Source organism: Tachyglossus aculeatus (assembly GCF_015852505.1).
Source record: "Tachyglossus aculeatus isolate mTacAcu1 chromosome 12 unlocalized genomic scaffold, mTacAcu1.pri SUPER_6_unloc_2, whole genome shotgun sequence".
NCBI lineage: Eukaryota > Metazoa > Chordata > Mammalia > Monotremata > Tachyglossidae > Tachyglossus > Tachyglossus aculeatus.
The window spans coordinates 6945304-6967026 of NW_024044829.1; the positions used below are offsets into that span (position 1 = coordinate 6945304).

The window sequence follows — 21723 nt, forward strand, 5'->3', positions numbered from 1 at the left end:
ACAGAGGCAGTCCCTACCCAATAGCGGGCTCACAGTCTAGAAGGGGGAGATGGACAACAGCACATATTAACAAAATAAAATAAATAGAATAGTAAATATATACAAGTAAAATAGAGTAGAGGAAGGAGGGGGCTCAGTGTGGGTAGGCCTCCTGAAGGAGGTGAGCTCTCAGTAGGGCTTTGATGGGAGGAAGAGAGCTAGCTTGGTGGACGTGCAGAGGTAGGCCATTCCAGGCCAGGGGGAGGACGTGGGCCGGTGGTTGATGGTGGGACAGGTGAGAACAAGGCACAGTGAGGAGATTAGCGGCAGAGGAGCGGAGGGTGTGGGCTGGGCTGGAGAAGGAGAGAAGGGAGGTGAGGTAGGAGGGGGAGAGGTGATGGAGAGCCTTGAAGCCGAGAGTGAGGAGTTTTTGCCTTATGCGTAGGTTGATTGGTAGCCACTGGAGATTAGTGCTGAGGGTTCTATGCCATGAATTCATAGGGAATTGGTTCCAGCAGTTCGGGCTCTTTGCCGTTGGTTCGCACAAAGTGGGTCTCTCTGGGTAGAGCGGGCTGACGTTTTAGTTCAACCCAGATGCCCTTCTCTTTGGCTTCCTTCTTCTTCTGATCATTCTCCTTCACACGCTTACGGAAGCTGTCTCGGCTCTTGGAATGCTTAATATGCCCAATTCGAACATTAATTTTCTTGGAAAGAATCTTGCCCTTGACCTGTTTGTTTACAATAATCCCGACAGCGTGTTGGGTAACGTTATATACCCTTCCAGTCTAGCCATGGTAACACTTATGGGGCATACTTTGTTGCACTGTCCTCATGCCCTTAATACCTACAACATCACTTTTATTGTAGATTCGCATATAAGTAGCCAATGGGACAACACCATGTTTTCAAAAGGGCCGAGAGAACATGTAACGGGTCCCCCTCTTCTTTCGCTTTGTGTTCGTCATTTTGGCAAATTACTGCAAGATGGCGGCTCTGACCCCGAAAAATTCAGACAGGATTTTTTTCCTTAAGCCTCAGGACATATTGTTCTCAATGGCAGTCTCCACCTTCGCAAAGCTATGTTCCTCTAGATGATAAGCTCACTGTGGGCAGAGAATGTCCCTATCAACTCTGTTATATTGTACTCTCCCATGTGCTTAGTTGAAGGTCTATTGTGCTCTCTCCACTAAGTGCTAAATAATATGATTGATTGATGAACATTCAATATTTGTTATTCCCATGGATAAGGACTAGTGAAGTACTGGTCAAATCCTGAGAAGGTGTCCCCCTTCCCCATGAACCAGCCCAAAACAGCTCACTCCCATCCTACTGATCCCTATCCCTTACGCCATTCCTTCCCACCTCAACCCTCTCCAACATCCTCAGCCAAGTGCAGTATGTGGAATCCCCACTTCATTAAGAGAAAACTTTCCTTTATCCTTGACCTGTTTCTGACTCAATCACTGCTCCTCCTTGCCATTACTGAAACCTGGCTCTCCCTAGTAGAGAGTGTCCCCTGCCACTCTCTCTAGAGGGGGCTTCATCTTCTCCCACTCCTCTAGACTCAATAGGTTATGGAGAGGTGCTAGCTTCCTTCTTTCTCCCCCTTGTTGCTTTTGTACCATCCCACCACCCCTGTCGTGATCATTTCCTTCCTTTGAAGCCCATATCATTTGCCTCTAGCACTCATTCTAATTACTAGTCACAATCATCTACAACCCCCAGGCCCCTCTTTCAACTTTTTGAACCATTTTGATCCCTTTCTCACATTACGTCTCTCTCTATCCATATGGGGACCACAATATCCACAGGGATGTTCTTGACAGCCCTTCCACTGCCCACTTCCTCTTTCTCGTCCATTCCACTGACCTTCTGCTCCACCCCACCTCATTCATTCATCAAATTGCCTGGACACATGCCTGGACACGTCTCTAGTCACTGAATAATCTCTACCCTCATCAATTCTGAAATTCCTTTGACCACAACCTCCTCATCTGTCTTCTCAGCCTCTTTCACAGGCTTCTCCTCTGCTCCCCCGCTGCAACTCCGGGAGTCTCTCAATGCTCATTTGTGGGTCCCTTTCCATTCTCCATCTACACCCATTCCTTTGGAGAACTCATCTATCACTCCTTCTCTGCAGTGTCTCATTTTCTATCGCCTTCAGGGCATCTCTACCTGGATATCCTGCTGACACCTCAAACTTAATATGTCCAAAACAGAACTCTTCAACTCCCCAAAGGAACTCTGTCCTCCCACAAGATTTTCCCAACACTGTAGAAAACACAACTACCCTCCCTATCTCACAAACCAATAACCCTGGCATTGTCCTAAACATTTCTTTTCATTCAACCCACCTATTCAATCTGTCACAAAATCCTTGCAGTTCTACCTTCACAACATCGCTACAATCTGCTCTTTCCCCTCCATCCAAACTGCTACTTATCCAAGCACTTATCCTATCCTGTCTGATTACTGAAATTCCCCAGGTTCATACCACTTTACATCATTCACTTTAAATATGTCTGTGGTGATTTGAGATAACAGAGGAGATGTTTTCCCCAAAGTTGTCGTTATAGCTTAGAATTTAGGAGTGAGGGGCAAGTACATAACTATAACGTTTCCTGCTTTCTAAGATCAGGGGGAAAAGTATCTCAGAATATCACTCGGCATTTGCTGAGAGAACTTTCTTTTCCATCTTTCCAAAGAACCCTGAATGAGCTCAGAAAGGAGCAGTGGAAAAGCTGAAAAACCCAGTCAATCAATCAATCAATCGTATTTATTGAGCACTTACTGTGTTTAGAGCACTGTACTAAGCGCTTGGGAAGTACAAGTTGGCAACATATAGAGAAGGTCCCTACCCAACAGTGGGCTCACAGTCTAGAAGGGGGAGACAGAGAACAAAACAAAACATATTAACAAAATAAAATAAATAGAATAGATAAGGTCATGGGTTCAAATCGCGGCTCCGCCACGTCTGCTGTGTGACTTTGGGCAAGTCACTTAACTTCTCTGAGCCTCAGTTACCTCATCTGTAAAATGGGGATTAAGACCGTGAGCCCCACGTGGGACAACCTGATCACTTTGTTTCCCCCCAGGGCTTAGAACAGTGCTTTACCAAAGCGCTTACCAAATTTCTTCATTCATTCACTCGTATTTATTGAGCGCTTACTGTGTGCAGAGCACTGTTCTAAGCGCTTGGGAAGTACAAGTTGGCAACATATGGGGGAAGGGGGAGACAGAGAACAAAACAAAATATATTAACAAAATAAAATATATACGTACAAACAAAATAGAGTAATAAATACGTACAAACATATATACATATATACAGGTGCTATGGGGAGGGGAAGGAGGTAAGGCGGGGGGGAGGGGGAGTAGAGGGAGAGGGAGGAGAGGGAGAGGAAGGAGGGGGCTCAGTTTGGGAAGGCCTCCTGGAGGAGGTGAGCTCTCAGTAGGGCCTTGAAGGGAGGAACAGAGCTAGCTCTTACCAAATGCCAACATCATTATTATTCTTAGAGCCCGTCGTGGCCAGGGCCTGTGTCGGTTTACTGGTCCGTTAGAGCAGTCTCCCAAGCGGTTGGAATTGCGCCGCGGCCCCGGTAATAATGATGGCATCTATTAAGCGGTTAGTCCAGTGCTCTGCACACAATAAGCGCTCAATAATAATAATAATAATAATAATAATAATGATGGTATTCGTTAAGCACTTACTATGTGCAAAGCATTGTTCTAAGCGCTGGAATAATAATGATGGCATTTATGAAGCGCTTACTATGTGCTCTTAGCGCTGGGGAGGTTACAAGGTGATGAGGTTGTCCCACGTGGGGCTCACAGTCTTAATCCCCATTCTACAGATGAGGTAACTGAGGCACGGAGAAGTGAAGTGACTTGCCCAAAGTCACGCAGCTGACAGTTGGCAGAGCCGGGATTTGAACCCACAACCTCTGACTCCAAAGCCCGGGCTCCTTCCAGTGAGCCACAAAAATAAATACGATCGAATGAAGCGCTTATTATGCGCAAAGCACCGTTCTAAGCACTGGGAAGGTTACAGGGTAATCGGGTTGTCCCACATGGGGCTCACAGTCTTCCTCCCCGTTTTCCAGATGAGGGAACCGAGGTGCAGAAGTGCAGCGACTTGCCCAATCAATCAATCAATCAATCAATCATATTTATTGGGTGCTTACTGTGTGCAGAACACTGTACTAAGTGCTTGGGAAGTCCAAGTTGGCAACATATAGAGACGGTCCCCACCCAACAGCGGGCTTACAGTCTAGAAGGGGGAGGCAGAGAACAAAACAAAACATATTAACAAAATCCTTGTAGCAAGATTTGCTGGTGAGATTTTCAAAGAACTAACTTTGTTCATTCATTCATTCATTCATTGAGTCGCATTTATTGAGTGCTTACTGTGTGCAGAGCACTGTACTAAGCGCTTGGGAAGTACAAGTTGGCAACATATAGAGACGGTCCCTACCCAGCAATGGGCTCACAGTCTAGAAGGGCTTAGAACAGTGCCCAGCGGTTAGAACAGTGCTTTTCACATAGTAAGCGCTTAACAAATACCATCAATATTAAGGGGAAGACAGACAACAAAACAAAACATGTAGACAGTTGTCAAAGTCGTCAGAACAAATAGAATTAAAGCTATATACACACCATCAACAAAATAAATAGAATAGTAAATATATACAAGTAAAATAGAGTAGTAAACCTGTACAAATATATATACAAGTGCTGTGGGGAGGGGCAGGAGGTAGGGAAGGGGAAGACTGGGAAGGAGGAGAGGAAAAAGGGGGCTCAGTTAAAATGGGGACTTTAAAAAATGCATTTATATGTTTTGAAAATTGTCTCCTTGTAGTTTAGTATGAGGCAGTAGAGGGAGGCAAAGAATCCAAGAACCAAAGACACAATCAATCCATCGATCGTTTTTACTGAGAACTTACTATGTGCAGAACACTGTATAAATTGCTTAGGAGAGTATAGTACAACAGAATAGTGGACACGCTCCCTGCTCATTTCTTTGCAGTTGAATACAGTTCAGCACAAGGTCTGTTGATGTATGTTTGAAATAAAGCAAATGGCTATTGAGGACCTAGAAATACATTCTCCACTTACAACCCAAAAGTTCATATCGAGGGGAAAAACTGGAGCGATAAAATCCAGGTTCGATTTTCTGTTGAGTTACATGGGGTCACCGACTGGGAGCCTTTTAAAACTGGAATCACGAGTCTTGGAGAAGCTCATGGTTGTCTCCTCCTTTGTTTCAAGTAACTATTCCCACCTCCATCCCTTCCACCACACCTAGAAAGTCATTAGAACATTATTAGAACATCATTAGAACATTTTAGGTACAATAGAATATGTTTTAACTGTACTATTCATTTTTACACCAATTTTGTAAAACAGAGATACTATTATGGGAGACACACCAAACACAGAAATAAGGTACACTCTCACCAAGCAACGGTCTTACCTCTGAGAATATAAACGATATATTTCTTTGGGTTTAGCTGATGGAATATATTATATAACTTCACAAAGCCACTTTGCTCTCTTCTAACTCTCAGTGCATTGATTTACTTTAATCACTTTTTAGCTGGGATCAACACTGTCCTAGATTGTTTAGGAGACTGCAAACTGAGTGGACAGTAATATGGGGCTAAACTCACAGTAGCACGGCCTAGAAGAAAGAGCTTGGGTCTGGGAGTCATAAGTCCTGGGTTCTCATTCCGGTTGGGCCGCTTGCTTCTTAATTTGTCTGTGCTTCAGCTTCCTCAACTGTGAAGTGGGAATGAAATGGGAAAAAAATACTAGTTCTCCCTCCTACTTAGACTGGAAGCCCCATGTAGGACAGGGGCCATGTCCAAACTGATTAACTACTGTCTACTCCAGTGTTTAGAACAGTGCTTGGCATATAGTAAGTGCTTAACAAATACCATTGTTGTTATTTGTACTATTATTGTTATTTTAATGAGGCATGATTTGCACCAGCCACAAATAGCAATACAAAAGGGGGATCTGTTTGAATCTAAATAGATGTCTTAGATGCGCTTCAAGTTGCTTTGCCAGAGAATCATGGGATGATAACGAACAATGGAGCTGTGGGGAAATTGCTATAATTTAGGATTAATTTTAGGAATTAAAATGACTCGAATGGATGGTATAATCCATATCGATGAAGCTGAAAAGGAAGCAGACAGAAGGGCTGGAAATCTGGGGGAAGCATTTGGAATAAACAACTGTTGTGCAGAATGAGAAGGTGGTGAAGGACATGGAGTAACCAGAGCAACAGTTAACAAAGACCATTATTTGGTTGTTATTTCCAGAGCATATGCAATTGTCTGTATTAATCCATACATGGCACCAAAATACTACATCTGAAAATATCCTGTAGGGCAGGCTCTTGACCATAATTTCTGGCCCAAAAACCAGACAAAGCAGGTCTGAAATACTGCTGATGGGTTGGTTATGAGGCAGAATCCAAGTCTACATTTGGGAGAGGGTTCATATTCAATGCATTCATTGTCATCAGGCTGAGCAGTAGGTTTCTGAAGAGGTATAATAGGTATCCCTTCACCATTAGCTCAGAAGATTAGTATCACAAAGTGTGAATGCTCAGTCAGTCGAAGGTATTTATTGGTATTGATTGCTTGCTGTGTGCAGAACACTGTACTAAGCCCTTGAGAGAATGCAATGCAACGAAGGTGGTAGATACATTCCCTGCCCTTAAGGAATGTACAGGCTAGTGAGAGCTCCCAGGGTCTTATCTCTTGCGATTTCACCACCATTGTTTGAGTCTCACAGGGGAAAGACAACATTGAAGAATCAATAGACCCAGGAGTTTTTATTCACCAGCCTGAAAATCATCAGGGGAGATACCGAATAACAGTAGAAACAGGAATCTAATTCAGTCAAAAGTCTAGATTGATGAGGCCAAAGTTTATTTAAGAGAGGTTAAATTCCATTTTCTTTCCTGGGTATTTTCAGAGAGAGAGAGAGAGAGAGAGAGAAAGGGTTAAAGTAGCCACTGCGGGCTTTGAATGAGAGGAAAAGAAGTTACCTTCACTTGGAAAATTAATAGTGATGATAACCCTGCAGCTAATTTATCAAAGGGCTTTGGCTTTGATGATTTTTGTTTAGGGGCTTACAATCTGAACCATGATTTTAACCTTTCTAAACAATGATTCTTTTGTTAACATTGTATATAGGGAACAAACATTTTGTGCTAATATCTTCAAGCCATGAGTACCTGACTCACTAGAGAAATAATTTATATTCCTTTATCTTAGAATTATCTTCAGACATTGCAGCAGTAGTGATTTTCTCCAGGTTTTCTGATTATGAGACTGGGATTAAGTATTTTCCCATTTTAAATGGCATCAGCATTGAATGGGAAGCAGCATGGCTTAAGGGAAAGGGCATGTTCCTGGGAGCCAGAGGACCTGGGTTCTAATCCCGGTTCTATCAATAGCCTGTTGTGTGACCATGGGCAAGTCACTTAAATTCTCTGTGTCTCCGTATCCTCATCTGTAAAATGGGAACTCAATAACTGTTCTCCCTCCTACTTAGACTGGAAGCCCCATGTGGGGCAGGCACTGAATCTAATCTGATTAACTCATAATTATCCCAAGCTTTAGAACGGTCATTGACTGATACTTAACAGGATAATGACACTAATAATGATATCCTATTGTATTCCTTTTAGAAAATGTATTTAGCACTTACTCTATGCAATATAATAAGAGTAGAATTGTACAATAGAAAGATTAATTTGTCTTGGTATCTAAATTCAAGTATCTTCATTTTCTTGATCAACATGCTCGTTAGGTTTTTTTTTTTCAAAACAATTCTAGTAAATGATGCAGAAGTGCTATTCTTCCCTGTGTTTCTAAAAGAGCTCATTCTCTCTTGTATGCACTAAGAAAAACCTTCAATTTTTTTTCTCTTAATCCTGCAGTCCTGAACCCGCCCTACTTACTGTTCAGAGACCACGAGCTGTGGCTCTGCTTCATTCGTGTTTGTGAGGCAAAAGGCTCCGGGTTTTGGTGTGTGTTTGTCGGGGGTGAGGGGACATTCCTGCTCTCTCTCCACACAGGATTGTTCTAGCGATGGAGCTTCCTGATCTGTTCTCTGAACAACTGTGGGCCCCATTGATCCAAGAGTGCAGCAGGTACATACAAAGCTGTTCTTGCACAGAGAAATTAAGTTCATCCTTCTAATAATAATATCAATAATAATAATTGTGGGATTTGTTAAGAGCTTACTATGTGCCAAAGACCATTCTAATCTCTGAGGTAGATACAAGATGATCAGGTCAGACACAGTTCCATGGGGATTTCAGGCTTAGAGGGAGAACAGGAATCCCCAATTTACAGATGAAGAAACAGAGCCACAAAAAAGTTAAGTTGAGTAGATTGGTCTATTAGAAATGGCCTGGGTTTTAATCCAGGTTCTGCCCATTGCCCACTATGTGACCTGGTACAAGGAATAATAACAGTAATAATAATTATTAATACTAATCAATTAATTATTTTTAATTAATTAACATCATAACATAATATACTCCGTTACTAATAGATTGATGCATTTTTGTACTACTAATATTTGTATTATACAAAAATATATACTGTTATAATATTGATTACTTTGATATATAATCAATTATAATTATCAATAATAATTTGGTGTTTGTTAAGCACTTACTATTTACCAAACATTGTACTAAATGATAGGAAAGATCAAATTAGACATAATATCTGTCCCATACGGGGTACACAGTCTAAATAGGGGAAAACAGGTGCTTAATCCCCATTTTACAGGTGTGGTAATTGAGGCCCAGAGAAGTAAAGTGATTTGCCTAAGGTCACACAAAAGAACAGTGGCAAAGCCAGAATTAGAAGCTAGGTCCTTCTGATTACCTATCCTACTTTTCCTGCCCGAATCTTTGGCTCAGATGCCCTGTCAGAATGGAAGAGGTGTAGAGATGACTTTTCTAAACAGAAGGCGACCTTTAATTATGGTAACACCTTAGTTAATGAAACTGAAAAATACATACTAAAAAAAATGTAGGATTTTGTCACCTTGACAACTGTTGTTTTCTTCCCTGAGGGACTGTGAGTCTGTCTACATTACAATCAATGATGTCATTTCTTTTGCACTAGTCTAGGGAAATTAATCACCTCCTATGCACTTTGCCATCTAATAAATCCATGGAAAAAATAAACAATGTCACCGAATTTGAGCTCTTGGGACGGTCTCAGAATGTGAAGGGCCGAAGGCATGTTTTGTGATATTTTTCCTCTTCTATGCCATCATCGTTCTGGGAAACGTCCTCATCATGCTGACTGTCTGTTTCGGATACCTCTACAGTTTACCTACATACTTCTTCCCCAATTATCTGTCTCTGGTAGATATTTGCTACTCGTCCTTCACAGCCCCCAAGATAATTAGAGACCTGATCTCTGAGAGGAAAACCATCTCCTTTGAGGGGTGTATGATGCAACTTTTTGGTGTCCATTTCTTTGGTTCCACCAAAATCTTCCTCCTTACAGTTTTGGCCTATGACTGTTACGTGGCCATCTGCAAACCCCTCCATTACATGAACTTCATGAACCGATCTGTGTGCAACAAAATGCTCGTGGGCTCATATCTTGGGGGCTTCATCCACTCCATCATTCAGGTAGCCCTGGTTGTCCAGCTGCCACTCTGTGGCCCCAATGTGATTGATCACTATTTTTGTAACATCCATCCCATGCTGAAACTCGCTGTGCCAACACCCATGTCTCTACCGTTGTAGTCATGGAAAATAGTGGAATGATCACTCTAGGGAGTTTTCTCATCTTGCTCTTCTCTTATGCCGTCATATTGTGGTCCCTGAGACAGCAGAGCGAGGAAGGACAGCAAAAAGCTCTCTCTAGCTGTGGTTCTCACATCACTGTGATCATCATCTTCTTTGATCCCTGTAACTTTTATGTACTTGAGACTGGACACCACCTTTGCGGAAGATAAAATGGTTGTCACATTTTTTACCATCATCACCCCTATGTTGAACACTCTGATCTACACCCTGAGGAATGCAGTGTGGTGAAGAATGTCATGAAGAAGTTATGGAGTAGGAAAGTGGCTTTGCAGGAATGAAGTAATAAGCCAGATGTTTGTATTTTGAAGGTCTAATTTAGCTTCAGACATCTGTTAGGAGCCTAAAATTCAATTCACCTTACAAGCTCCTACCCATACTTAGCAATAGGAATAACTGTGGAATTTGTTACGTGCTTACTATGTGCCAAGTACTGTACCAAGTGCTGAGGTGGATACGAGGAGATTGGGTTGGATACAGTCCTGGTATCACATGGTGCTCACAGTCTTAATCCCCATTTTACAGATGAAGTAACTGAGGCATAAAGAAGTGAGGTGAGTTACACAAGGTCACACAGCAGACATGTTGGGGGGACTGGTATGAGAATCCAAGTTTTTCTGACTGCAAAGTCTGTGCTCTATCCACTGCTGCTTCTCTAGCAATGCGCCCTCTTCTTCCTTCTTTCTATCCTCACCATCATCTAGCACTCCCCATACCCCTAAGGTAAAGGAACAAAGAGAGTAAATGCAGCAAACATCCCCAGAACTGCCCCACTATCACAACTTCATGTAACAGGAAATGCAAAGGAGACACAAATGGACGACAATAGGTATTCAATTTCTTTTTAGTTTCTCCATTTGGATCTCATTATTTGGCCTCAAAATCATTTTAGGCCATGGGACCTCAAGTGTTCTATCCAGCCAAGATCACACAGTGCTGTGCAAGGTAACAGTGAAATGGGGAGAATTACAAGTGGAAGGAAAAATGAAAGAAAGTGAAGTGACCCACTTTATGGCATTGATTAAATAAGGTACTAATCACATTCTATGTGTTGAGCACCTAATTCATTACAAAGTGAAAAGACTGTCCCTTATGGGCTCACAGTCTGAAAGGAAGTTAATTTATAGATTAGGAAACTGAGGCACAGAGAGAATAGGTGATTTACCCAAGGACACACAGCAGGACAATAATGGAACTAGAATTCAGAACTCCTGATTCTCCACTCATGCACTTTCTACTAGGTCTTGGTGCTTCCATGCTGTCTTCTCTCAAGAACAAGTGAACACACCTCAGTCATGACTCAATCAGCTGAAAAATTGAAAAAGCAAAACTATGCATTCTGGATAGTCCACCCACCTGTAGTGTGTGACTGCTGGGTGACCTTGCAGTGTCCCCATTTTGCAAATAAGAGAGCTAAGGCTCAGAAAATATAAGTGATGTGCCCAAGATCATACAGCAGACAAATGGTGGAGCTGGAATAAGTATCCAGGCTCTGTGACTCCTAAGCCCACGCTCTTTCAACTAGACCATGCTCTTCCGACAAAGACAAACCTATCATTTCTATATAGAGTTAAGTGGTATAAAGTAATTTGGTTATGCATATAATCGCTCCAACTGGCTATTATAAACAGCTATTACTATGGATGCAGAATAATACTGTTTATAAATACCAATGTTAGTTACACGTATGGTTGTGTAAGCATCCATAGAGTTGTGAGATTTCCAAGGAGAATATAAAAATGACAAACTAACCCAATGCTTTAATTTCACTTCCACTTCTACAAGCATTCAGATAGAGCACCCTGCCATTGTTCAGTGCAGAAAAACATCTAGAGAGAGTGTGCATGCCTTCACATGAACTTTCGACGATGAGATTAGAATATGAAGGAGAATTTTGGAAGAGCGCATCTTTCAAATATTCACAACATAGAAAAGGGGTGATAATCTCACGTCTGCTCCATGTAAGAAGCCATAGGTCTGGTAGTCACAGAACCTGGATACTAATCCCAGCTCCATCACTTGTCAGCTGTGTGATCTTGGTCAAGTCACTCATCTTTTCTGTGCCTCAGTTCCCTTACCTACAAAATGGGGATTCAGTACCTATTATCCCTTCTAGCAGGGGCATGAGCATAGGCCTGAGAGTCAGACAGGCCTGGGTTCTAATCCTGCTCTGCCACTTGTCTGCTGTGTAACTTTGAGCAAATCACTTCACTCCTCTGTGCCAAAATTACCTCATCTGCAAAATGGGGATTAAGGATTGGAAGCCCCATATGGGGCAAGGACTGTGTCCAACCCAATCTCCTTGTATCCACCCTAGTGCTTAGTACAGTGCCTACCACACAGTAAGTGTTTAACAAAACCCAAAATTATTTTCAAGTTCTTAAGGCAGTGCTCTGCACACAGTAAAGGCTCAGCAAATAAGAGTGATGTAACCAGGAGGCACTTCAAGCACAGGGATCATATGAGAGAAGTTCAATCATTTATTTTGACACCTGAGAGTGAAAGGTCGGGACACCTCGTTTCCAATCCTCTGCCTCTCATCTGTTTGACTGTGGACAGGTCTCTCCATTTGTATGGGACTAAGTTTCCTCATCTGCAAAATGGAGATTAAATAACTGTTCTCCTTCCCCCTTAAACTGTGAGCATCATGTGGGACAGAGACTGTGTCAGTATCAGTGAAGTAGGTAGAAGCCAGATTGAATGTATTCCAGGAGGTAATTGGAGGAGAGGAAGTGGAGGCAGAGGATCTACACAACTCACCCAAGGAGTTTGGTTTGGAAAGGAATGATAGGAGGGAGATGGAGTGATAACTGGAAGGAGCAATGGGGTCAAGAGAGTTTTTTAGGATAGGAGAGACATGAGCATGTTTGAAAGTAGTGGGGAAGAAGTCATTGGGAATGGTTGAAGATGGTAGTCAGGGAGTGTGGGGGAGATCATTGTCCTCTCAGGAAGTGGTCCTCCCACTGGGACTGTAACCTCTAGGAGATCATGAGTGTCAGCAGGACATCATGCAGGACTCTATGGTCACATCACATTTTCTGTTTCCCAGTGCTTCCATGGGAAAATATTGAGCTCTACTACCAGGTGTCATTATTATCTGTTATAGAGCAGGTAGAGCAGGCTGCCCAACACGGGAAGGAACAGCAGACCCTAAGATCAAATAAGAAATAAAGATTCTTTTCTCATTTCAGAAAACCTAAATGGTTTGCTCAAATGTTCTTAATTTTAAAATCCCTTCGCCAGTGTCTATGTCATGAGAAATCAATGGCAGAAAATAATAACAATAAATAATATTTGTGGTATTTGTAAAGCACTTACATTGTGCTAGGTGTTATACTAAGTGCCAGGGTGGATACAAGCAAACTGGGTTGGACACAGGCCCAGTCCCACTTGAGGCTCACAGATTTAATCCCCATTTTACAGATGAGGAAATTGAGGCACAGAGAAATAAAGTGACTTGCCCAAGGTCACAAAGCAGACAAGTGGTGGAGCCAGAATTAGAACCCATAAACTTCTGATTCCCTGGCCAGTGTTCTATCCGCTATGCAGAGACACAGCATAACCTAATAGAAAGAGCTTTGGCCTGGGAGTCAGAAGACTGGGTTCTAATCCCAGATCCACCATGTTCGTGCTGTGTGACTTTGGGCTTGTCACTTAACTTCTCTAAGCTTGCTTTAGAGTTTCTTCATCCATAAAATGGTGACTAAATAATTGGTCGTCAACTCCTTTAGACATGAGTCTCAAGGGGAAGAGAGATTGTGTCTAGTCTGATTATCCTGTATCCTCCCTAACAGCACAGTTTTAGACATGTAGTAAGTCTTTAATAAATACCATCATTATTAGTATTACTGGTCAAGTCCCTGATTTTTTTTCTGCAATTGACCTCAACTAATACAGTCAAAGGTTTGTGGCTTCCTTCCTTTTGTCTAAGTTCCTCGGAAGACAACTGGAAGTCCCTCCAGGGGATAGGTCCCTGGCTCCTTTAATGGTCTTTAAATGGTCCTGTGGCAACTTAACAGTTAGTTCGCATAGTCACATAGTCAAATGAACAAGGAGAATCACTTAGAGTAGACCTTGAGTCAGAGCTCAGAAATGACCTCTGTTGTTTCTTGGATTTAAAGAGGTGTGGACTGAATGGAATGCTTCAAAATTGAAGGGCCAGGTGCTTTCAGTATCATTAAATTTGCGTTCAACTAACAAATTCACTTCTTCCTAAAAGAAAAAAAATGATCAACAATCTGTGAGTAATGTCTATCTGACCTCTTCCTGCAAAGTAAGGTGTGTGATTCTGGGTAATTCTATGTCTGATATAGGTGCCCCGCTGCCCTATCTCTCTATGATCATAACCTTCTCACGTGCCTCCTTACTCACACTCCTCCCCCCTTTAAATCTATATTACCATCCCACAGAGACCGCCATTCTCTTAACCCCATCCATCTTTCTCAGTGCATCACACCCCACCTCGCCTCCCTACCCTCTCTATCCACTCTTGATGACCAGATTACTGCTCTCAACTCCACCCTCTCTACTCAACTCAACTCACACACTCCCCTTTCCCTTTGTCTCTCTCGCACCACTAACCCACAGCCTTGGATCACTGCCACTCTCCGCCTCCTTCGTTCTTATGCTCGAGCTGTTGTACGTTGCTGACGAAAGTCTAAACACCAAGCCAACCTTGTTCACTTCAAGTTCATCCTTTCGTGCCTTTACTCTGCCCTCTCCTCTGCCAGGCAAAACTATTTTAACTCCCTTATTGACACCCATGTCCGTCATCCCGCTCAGCTGTTCCGGACATTTAACTCCCTCCTCAGGCCCCCTATTCCTCCCCCTTCTCCATCACTCACCCTCAACGATCTGGCCTCCTACTTCATTAGTAAAATTAACTTCATCAGGTCTGAGCTCCCCAAAGTCACCCCTCCCCCTTCTCTATCCCCCCTGCCCTCAACCCTCTCTGTTACTCTCCCATTCTTCCCAGCAGTATCTTCAGATTAGATCTCCTCCGTCCTCTCAAGTGCTAGTCCATCCACCTGTGCTTCGGACCCGATTCCTTCTCATTTTATGAAATCTCTTGCCCCTTCCCTCCTTGCCTTCTTAACTTCCATTTTCAACCGCTCACTCTCCACTGGTTCCTTCCCCTCTGCCTAAAACCTGTCCTAAAAAACCCTTTCTTGACTCCACCTCAGCTTCTAGTTATCGCCCTATCTCCCTCCTACCATTCCGTTCCAAATTCCTTGAACGAGACATCTACACGCACTGCCTCGAATTCCTCAACACTAACTCTCTCCTTGACCCCCTCCAATCTGGCTTCCATCTCCTACATTCCACGGAAACTGCCCTCTCAAAGGACACCAATGACCTCTTGCTTGCCAAATCCAACGGCTCATACTCTATTCTAATCCTCCTCGACCTCTCAGCTGCCTTCGACACTGTGGACCACCCCCTTCTTCTCAACACGCTATCCGACCTTGGCTTCACAGACTCTGTCCTCTCCTGGTTCCCCTCTTATCTCTCCGGCCATTCATTCTCAGTCTCTTTTGCGGGCTCATCCTCCCCCTCCCATCCCCTAACTGTAGGGGTTCCACAAGGGTCAGTTCTTGGTCCTCTTCTGTTCTCGAACTACACTAACTCCCTTGGTGACCTCATTCGCTTCCACGGCTTCAACTATCATCTCTACGCTGATGACACCCAAATCTACATCTCTGCCCCTGCTCTCTCTCCCTCCCTCCAGGCTCGCATCTCCTCCTGCCTTCAGGACATCTCCATCAGGATGTCTGCCCACCACCTAAAACTCAACATGGCTAAGACTGAACTCCTTGTCTTCCCTCCCAAACCCTGCCCTCTCCCTGACTTTCCCTTCACTGTTGATGGCACTACCATCCATCCCGCCTCTCAAGCCCGCAACCTTGATGTCATCTTCGACTCCGCTCTCTCGTTCACCCCTCACATCCAAGCTGTCGCCAAAACCTGCCATTCTCACCTCCGCAACGTTCCCAAGATCCACCCTTTCCTCTCCACCCAAACCGCTACCCTGCTCGTTCAAGCTCTCATACTATTCCATCTGGATTACTTTTTCAGCCTCCTCTCCGATCTCCCATCCTCCTGTCTCTCCCCACTTCAATCCATACTTCACGCCGCTGCCCTGATCGTCTTTGTGCAGAAACGCTCTGGGCATGTTACTCCCCTCCTCAAAATCTCCAATGGCTACCAATCAACCTACGCATCAGGCAAAAACTCCTCACCCTCGGCTTCAAGGCTCTCCATCACTTCGCCCCCTCCTACCTCACCTCCCTTCTCTCCTTCTACAGCCCAGCCCGCACCCTCTGCTCCTCTGCCGCTAATCTCCTCACTGTGCCTGTTTCTTGCCTGGCCCACCGTCGACCCCCGGCCCACGTCATTCCCCTGGCCTGGAATGCCCTCCCTCCACACATTCGCCAAGCCAGCTCGCTTCCTCCCTTCAAGGTCCTACTGAGAGCTCACCTCTTCCAGGAGGCCTTCCCAGATTGAGCCCCCTCCTCTCTCTCCTCCTCCTCCTCTCCATCCCCCCCTCCTTACCTCCTTCCCCTCCTCACAACACCTGTATATAGGTATATACTTTTGTATGTATTTATTACTCTATTTATTTATTCATTTTATTTGTACATATTTATTCTATTTATTTTATTTTGTTAATATGTTCTGTTTTGTTCTCTGTCTCCCTCTCCTAGACTGTGAGCTCACTGTTGGGTAGGGACCGTCTCTATATGTTGCAAACCTGTACTTCCCAAGCGCTTAGTACAGTGCTCTGCACACAGTAAGTGCTCAGTAAATACGTTGAATGAATGAATGAAATGAATGAACGACCTCTGACTCCCAAAGCCATGCTCTTTTCACTAAGCCACATCGCTGCTCTATAATAATAATTATGGTTTTTGTTAAATGCTTACTATGTGCCCAGTAAGCACATAGTACTGAGAATACTAAATGCTGTTCTAAATGCTGTTCTAAATGCTGGGGTAGATACAAGGTAGTCAGGTTGTACCATGTGGGGCTCAGATCCTGAATCCCCGTTTTACAGATGAGATAACTGAGGTGCAGAGAAGTGAAGTGACTAGGACAGGGCAGCAGGTAAGTGGCGGAGCATGACCTTCTGACTCCCAGGCCCGTGCTCTATCCACTATGTCATGAACCTGCACCTCAGGTCACCCCATATGAGAAAATGCTAAGAGAAACTCTGTATAACTAACTACCAAGTAATGTTGAACTTGTTTCCACAACATATGAAACTGGTGAAAAACATGCATCCTGAAAATACTTAATGATAGTGGGGATGAGAAAGGCTATAGACTTCATTTATATCTTGAAATGTTTACAGTAAATTTGAAGGTTCTAAGAAATGAATTGTGGGGGAATCCAATGGCCTTTCCAGGATGTTTACACGTAGAGAATGATCTCAGCAAACATTAAGGGATGAGGTATTAATTAGTAGAAAGAGCCCAGAACTCTGGCTTTTAGTCCTAGTTCTGCCATTGGCCTGTTGTGGGTCCTTGGGCAAGTTCCTTAACGTCTGAGTGTCTCAGTTTCTTCATCTGTACAATGGGGATAAAAAACCTGTATCCCCTGGAGGCTTACAGTTTAAGAGGAAGGGGCTACAGGTATTTTATCCCCACTGTGAAGATGAAGAAATTGAGACACTGAGAAGCTAAGGTACTTGACCAGATATGGGCTGTGTCTGATTCGATTATCTTTTGTCTACCCCAATGATTAGTATAGCACTGGAAATTTCCTATGCCTTCCTCACTACTATCATAATCATCATGATCATCATTATTATATTTTAATGAATTCTTAATAGAACACAAGTCCCTCCATTTCTATTCAGAGTGAGAACATGTGTTCTGAGCTAGTGCTTCAAAATTAGTAATACTTGATATTTCTCAATTTGGATGATTCAGGTAAATATCCATCTGCTGTACACTCATCACATTGGCCGACCTGATGGAGAATTCAAACAACATCACAGAGTTTGTCTTAAGGGGTCTGTTCTCAAACCAAGAGGGGAAGGTAACTTGAAGTTGTTCTTACTCTGTTATCTAGCCAACTTATTGGGCAATCTTCTTATCCTCAACACCATCAAAAACAGTCATCTTAGTCAGCAGCCTATGTACATTTTCCTCCGTTTCTTGTCTGTCATGGACCTCTTCTTCACCTCCACAGTTGCTCCTAAAATGATTGCAGATCTATTGGTAGAAAGCAAAACCATCTCCTACAACGTCTGCGTGGTCCAACTCTTTAGTAATACTCATAATGGCATTTAGTAAGGGCTTACTATGTGCAAAGCACTGTTTTAAGCGCTGTGGAGGTTACAAGGTGATCAGGGTGTCCCACGGGGGGCTTACAGTCTTAATCCCCATTTTACAGATGAGGTAACTGAGGCACAGAGAAGTGAAGTGATTTGCCCAAAGTCACACAGCTGACAATTGGCATAGCTGGAATTTGAACCCATGACCTCTGACTCCAAAGCCCGTACTCTTTCCACTGAGCCACACTGCTTCTCTTTAGTGCTCACTTCTTCGGTGGGGCCAAAATATTCATCCTAGTGGCCAGGGCTTACGATCGCTATGTCGCCTTCTGCAAACCTCTCCACTACCTGATCATTATAAGCCGGAAGGCTTGCCACACGTTGGTCTTGGCCTCTTTTGTAGGGGCTTTTCTGCATTCGCTCATGCATATTTTCATCATGGTGCAGCTACATTTCTGTGGCCCCAGTCATATTGACCACTATTTTTGTGACATGCTTCCCCTGCTGAAGCTTGTCTGTACTGAGACCTATTTTGACAACATCTTAATCATTGTCAGCACTGGTGTTCTGTCCCTACTAACGTTTTTTCCTTGATTGTTTCCTATCCCATCATTTTATCCACCCTGAGAAAACACTCCACAGAGGGTCAGCACAAAGCTCTCTCTACCTGAGGTTCCATGAACTGAGGAAAACATACATAGGCTGCTGACTAAGATAACTGTTTTTGATGGTAATGAGAATAAGAAAATTTTCTTTTTCTCCCTCTCTCCCTTCTTCTTCCCCCTCCTCTCTTTCTCTCCCCCTCCCTTCCCCTTTCCCTACCCCCCCTTCTCTCTCCATCTCTATGTACTATGTAACCAGTCCCAGGTTTAGATTATAACTAATGTTTAGGTTAAGACTAAAATGATGGATTTTTTTAGCTTTAAACTCCAAACCCATTACAATCTAAGCCTATGGCAGTCAACAAATGGCCAAAAAAGATTCAAGCATCACTCATTCACCATTCACATGCATATGGTATTGTGCAATAATGGGGACTTGTATATAGAGATTAATCAATGGAAAAGCACGTTGTCTGCCTTTTTGGGATGCTCTATGATAGGATCTTGCCACGGTCATCAATAACACAACATTATCAAGGAACCAAGACCCGAAAAGACACATTTAGAAGATACTGACTCTCCCTAACATTTGAAATCAAAGGAATTGTTCATAGTAGCAGTAACAGCATTACGTAAGCACTCACTGTGTATGAACCACTGTATTAAGGTCTGAGAGAGAACCCACAGGTGGAAATTAAACTCTGACCCTGTCCATCAAGGGTTTCACAACCCAAACCCATCAGTTCTCTAGAGTTAACCTGGCCACTGAGCACCTGGTTTTAGCTCAGGGAATGAAGTGTTTGGCTCTCTCAGTACAAACACGCACCTCTGCAAAGAATTTAGGGGAACACTAGCTCAAGAGGACTTGAGGAGAGGCTGAGATGAGGAAAGAAGGAAGAAACTGATTAATAGAAAGCAGCAACAATATAGCTAGAGTAAATACGAAGGGAGCTATAAGAGAGAAGAAAAAAGAGAAGCAGTGTTGTCTAGTGGAAAGAGCACAGCTCTGGGTTGTCTGCTGTATGACCGGAGGCAAGTCATTTCATTTCTCTGTGCCTCAGTTACCTCATCTATAAAACGGGGATTAAGACTGTGAGCGCCATGTGGGACATGGACAGCGATGACCTGATCATCTTGTATCTACCACAATGTTTTGTACACATAGTGAGCACTTAATTCATGCCATTAAGGAAAAATGAGAGAGTGGAAGGGTGAGTTGGAAGAGATGAGGAGAAGAACTCATGCTAGCCTTTCAGGATTTTTCCCATACTTGTTAATGAAAACCAGAAGCTACTTGATTCTCGGGACCTCCGGTTTCTAAAAGTTACTTCTATGTAAGTACTTCATTTTTTTAAGTGAGAAAAAGATCCAGCAGTGCTTTCTATGTAGCCCTGAAAACCTGTAATGGTTCCCAAGAAAGGATCTGGTAAACTGATCAGAGAACCACCAAGAAATCATTCAGTAAGGTGGTAGGGTAGTGTTTGCCATATTGATTCTTTTTGTCTTCCTGTTCTAGGTATTGTCTATTCTCAAAAAAGGGTTTTGTTCACTCATTCTATCTTATTTATTGAGCACTTACTGTGTGCAGAGCACTATACTAAGCGCTTGAGAAGGTACAATGCAACAATCAACAGTCACATTCCCTGCCCACAACGAGGTTTGTGCTTTAATGCAAGAGAGTTTTTCCTTGTCAAGCACTGGTGTGTTTCCTGGATAAGAGATATTTTCTCTTGGGATAAAATTCTGTTCATTCTAGCATTTATCTGCTGGGAAATTGTCATAAGGTCTTTGAAAGTCACCTACATGTTCTGATTTTAGCACAGTAGATGAAGCTCTGTAAAGTGTATCTTTTGCTGGGGGAAGTCGCCTGGACCAAATTCACGTTTTGAGGTTAAAATCACCCCCTTTCTATGTTAATATGCTATCTTGTGTCCACCATCCTCAGACTTTGTCAGAAAAAGACAAACATTTGACACAGCATCAATCACGTCTTTACTGAATCGTATTTACTGAGTGGTTACTGTGTGCAGAGCACTGTACTAAGCGCTTGGGAAGTACAGATCAGCAACATATAGAGATGATCCATACCCAATAACGGGCTCATAGTCTAGAAGGGGGAGACAGACAACAAAACAAAACATGTAGCCTGGTGTCAAAATCGTCAGAACAAATAGAATTAAAGCTGTATGCACATCATTAACAAAATAAATAGAATAGTAAATAAGTACAGTAATATAAATAGAGTAGTAAATCTGTACAAATATATATACAAGTGCTGTGGGGAGGGGAAGGATGTAGGGCCGGGGTGGGGGGGGAGATGGGGAGAAGGAGAGGAAAAAGGGGGCTCAGTCTGGGAAGACCTCCCAGAGGAGGTGAGCTCTCAGTACGGCTTTGAAGGGAGGAAGAGAGCTAGCTTGGGGGATGCGTGGAGCTAGGGCATTCCAGGCCAGGGGAAGGATGTGGGCCAGGGGACGACGGCGGGACAGGCGAGAATGAGGTACAGTGAGGAGGTTAGCGGCAGAAGAGCGGAGAGTGCAGGCTAAGCTGTAGAAGGAGAGAAGGGAGGTGAGGTAGGAGAGGCCGAGGTGATGGAGAGCCTTGAAGCCGAGAGTGAGAAGTTTTTGCTTAATGCGTAGGTTGACTGGTAGCCACTGGAGATTTTTGAGGAGGGGAGTAACATGCCCAGATCGTTTCTGCAATAAGATGATCCGGGCAGCAAAGTGAAGTATAGACTGAACTGGGGAGAGACAGGAGAATGGGAGATCAGAGAGGAGGCTGATGCAGTAATCCAGTCGGGATAGGTTGAGAGATTGAACCAACAAGGTAGTGGTTAGGATGGAGAGGAAAGGACGGATCTTGGTGATGTTGCGGAGGTGAGACCAGCAGGTTTTGGTGCAAAGTCAACCAAGGACGTACGAAGAGATAATTGTAAAACAAAGCGATGCTTCTAGAATTGCTTAGCTTCTCCCCTCTGATAAGTCTCTGAAGACTGATTCCATCATTCCTGG

At 43.4% G+C, this 21723-nt stretch overlaps 2 pseudogenes; one reads left to right on the plus strand and one right to left on the minus strand.

Annotated features, from left to right (window-relative positions):
* Positions 1-461: 461 nt before the first annotated feature.
* LOC119921460 lies at positions 462-944 on the minus strand (annotated as a pseudogene).
* A 4220-nt stretch (positions 945-5164) lies between these two features.
* On the plus strand, positions 5165-10066 carry LOC119921310 (annotated as a pseudogene).
* Positions 10067-21723: the final 11657 nt, after the last annotated feature.